Genomic DNA, 3,090 nt, shown 5'->3' on the forward strand with positions numbered 1-3,090 from the left:
TATTTATTTATTTGAGAGAGAGCGAGCACAAACAAGGGGAGAGGGAGAAACAGACCCCCTGCTGAGCCTGACCTGGGACTCTATCCCAGGACCCTGGGATCATGACCTAAGCCAAAGGCAGATGCCTAACTGAATGAGCCACCCAAGCGCCCCTATACTCTGATTTTTGCCCCACTAATTCTTAAACCTAGATTCTGAATCTGAAATAAAAACACCTTGGGCTTACTTACAGTCTTCATCTCTCATTTGCTTCCTAATAGCATACAAAGGCCCACAGCTGTATTTTTACTATTTGCTACAAAAAAATTCTGGGCTTACAAATCCAGGCCAGATCAGAAATCCAATACACTTGGCATTATTTACCATAAACATACAAAATTCATATGCTGGTTTTATTCAATATTAACCACTGGCAAATTAATATAAAGTAATGGTTTGTCACTGAATTTTTAAAGTTTTGGATTAAAACTTTTGAAAAAATTAATGTTTTGGGAGAGTACTCTTTATCAATAGAATATGTTTACAGATGTTTATTCACACACTAGGACAAAGAAGTTATTTTTGGATATTTTTTCTTATTCCATGATTACAACATGATAATTCCAAACCGTCCTCAACTATGCAAGTCTCTTCCCTCTCCAGTTCATTCTATGAAATCAAGTCTCCCCATTTCCTTTGTTTTAGTCCCACCCAGAGAAATCCATCCTCCCTATCTCAAACTGCCTTTATCTAAAAACTAATTTCAAAAGATCAAAAAATAGGTTAGGCTAGTCTCATAAATGTAGAGATACAAAATATAAGACTAACTTGTCTCCATGCTTTTATTCATGTTATTTTCCATACCTGCAGGGTTATCTAACCCTTTTTTCCAACATTTATCCAAATAGAAGCCGCAGATCATATCCTTCTAACCACTTCAGCACTCACCTATTCTCTACCTTCTTTGAATTCCTATAATACAAATTAATGGCCTTCAAAAGTTAACTATGGGGGTGCCTGGATGGTTCAGTCAGTTAAGCATCTGCCTTCAATTCAGGTCATAATCTCGGGGTCCTGAGATCAAGTCCCACATCAGCTCCCTGTTCAGCAGGGAGTCTGCTTCTCCCTCTCCCTCTGCCTACCTCTCTGTGTCAAATAAATACATAAAATCTTAAAAAAAAAAAAAAAGTTAACTATGTTTTCCTCTATCTACATTGGGAAGTAAGCTTCTTGAAGAGATATGTCATATCAATACCGAGTACACAGTTGGCATGCAATGAATACTTACTGAATCAATGGTGGCTCTGAATCTGTATCTTAGATTTTTGGCTTCCCAGCCTTCCTTTGCTTCCACAGTGCCATATACCAGAAATAAAATATATTATTTTGATTTTAATTTTACTAACAGATATTAGACTATCTTAAACCTAAATTTATTTTATTTTAAACTGCCAAGTCTGTCACCTTATTTTAGGACCATAAGAAAGAAAAGCTTAGGGACACCTAGGTGGCTCAGTCAGTGAAAGAGCTGCCCTCAGCTCAGGTGATGATCCGATGACCCTGGGATGGAGTCACACATTAGACTCCCTGCTGAGCAGGGAGCCTGCCTCTCCCTCTTCCTGCTGCTCCCCCTGCTTGTGCTCGCTCTCTTTCTCACAAATAAATAAATAAAATCTTAAAAAAAAAAAAATCTTAACTGTTAAAACACTGTAAAAGAAACCATTATTTGTGCAAAGTAAAAAAAAAAATTAAACTCTAAAATCGTATTAGAACTTTGACAATCATAATACTGTACACTTCTTCAGTGTATTGACATTCTTTGCCAAAATAGGACATAAAACCTAAGGAAAAACATTTTTTTCTTTTAAATTATTTTATTCAAGAAGGTGGGAAAGACAGACATGGGCTGAGCTGAACCCCTGAGTCTCTAAAAATATGGAACACTTCACCAATTTGCATGTCATCCTTGTGCAGGATCCATGCTAATCTTCTCTGTATCATTAACATAGGGGAAACTCTTAAAAGGTTAGTCAACTGGCCAGCTTTTTTTTTTTTTTTTTAAATAAAGATTTTATTTATTTCAGTAAGAGAGAAAGCACAAGTAGGGGAGTGGGAGAGGGAGAGGCAGATTCCCCTGCTAAGCAGGGAGCCCAATGCAGGACTCCATCCCAAGACCCTGGGATCGTGACCTGAGCCAAAGGCAGCCGCTTAACCACCTGAGCCACCCAGGCCAGATTTTCTAAACCTATCTTAAGAAAACAATTTTCTTTTTAAAAACAGTTCAATCCAAACAATATGGCACATGGCACTATTTAGGGATATATATGACAGGGAAAATAATCATTCTATGAAACTCCCATTCCATCCTCTTTGGGTAGATGTTAAGAAAGCTATTAGTTGATAAATACCTAGTCCCATCCTAATATGTGTTGAAAACCCAAAGTAACTCTCCCAGAGTAAAGGAAAAACATATAGCCAAGGAACATAACTGAACTCACAGGGGTGACTTCAGTTATTGTGGGGTAGGTTATTTCACACTTTCCAATTCAGCTTATCTGGTGACTGACTCTGTGTATGCTTGTTTTCAAGAAACAGACTTAAAGGCCATACTGAAAGTAAATTTTTGAAAGTAAGGCCAGGAATGAACTGAGTCAATGAATCAGAGCTAGAAGGGATTCTTAAAAATTTAAAGATGAGAAATGAGACTCTAATTAGGTCACACAGGTAGTTGGAAACAAAGGTTAGAACCAAGGCTTCTAACTTCTAGAAAAAGTATTTATTAAGTGCCTAATATGATGAAGAACTCTGCTAGGAGTTAGACCAGTGCCCACTCCTGCTTACCAAGATACTTTCCATGGATCTTCAAACACATTTAAAACATTAATTAAAGGGCGCCTGGGTGGCTCAGTGGTTAAAGCCTCTGCCTTCGGCTCAGGTCATGATCTCAGGGTCCTGGGATAGAGTCCCGCATCGGGCTCTCTGCTCAGCAGGGAGCCTGCCTCCTCCTCCTGTCTCTCTCTGCCTGCCTCTCTGGCTACTTGTGATCTGTCTGTCAAATAAATAAATAAAATCTTAAAAAAAATAAAATAAAAAAAAATAAAACATCAATTA

The 3,090-nt window shown here is 38.0% G+C and overlaps 1 non-coding gene across 1 annotated transcript; it reads right to left on the bottom strand.

Annotated features, from left to right (window-relative positions):
- Positions 1-1,908: 1,908 nt before the first annotated feature.
- LOC116857523 lies at positions 1,909-2,014 on the bottom strand. Its single transcript, XR_004380764.1, has one exon. It is a non-coding gene; the product is annotated as a U6 spliceosomal RNA (small nuclear RNA).
- Positions 2,015-3,090: the final 1,076 nt, after the last annotated feature.

Source organism: Lontra canadensis, unplaced genomic scaffold, assembly GCF_010015895.1.
Source record: "Lontra canadensis isolate GAN:19392208 unplaced genomic scaffold, GSC_riverotter_1.0 scaffold124, whole genome shotgun sequence".
Classification (NCBI taxonomy): domain Eukaryota; kingdom Metazoa; phylum Chordata; class Mammalia; order Carnivora; family Mustelidae; genus Lontra; species Lontra canadensis.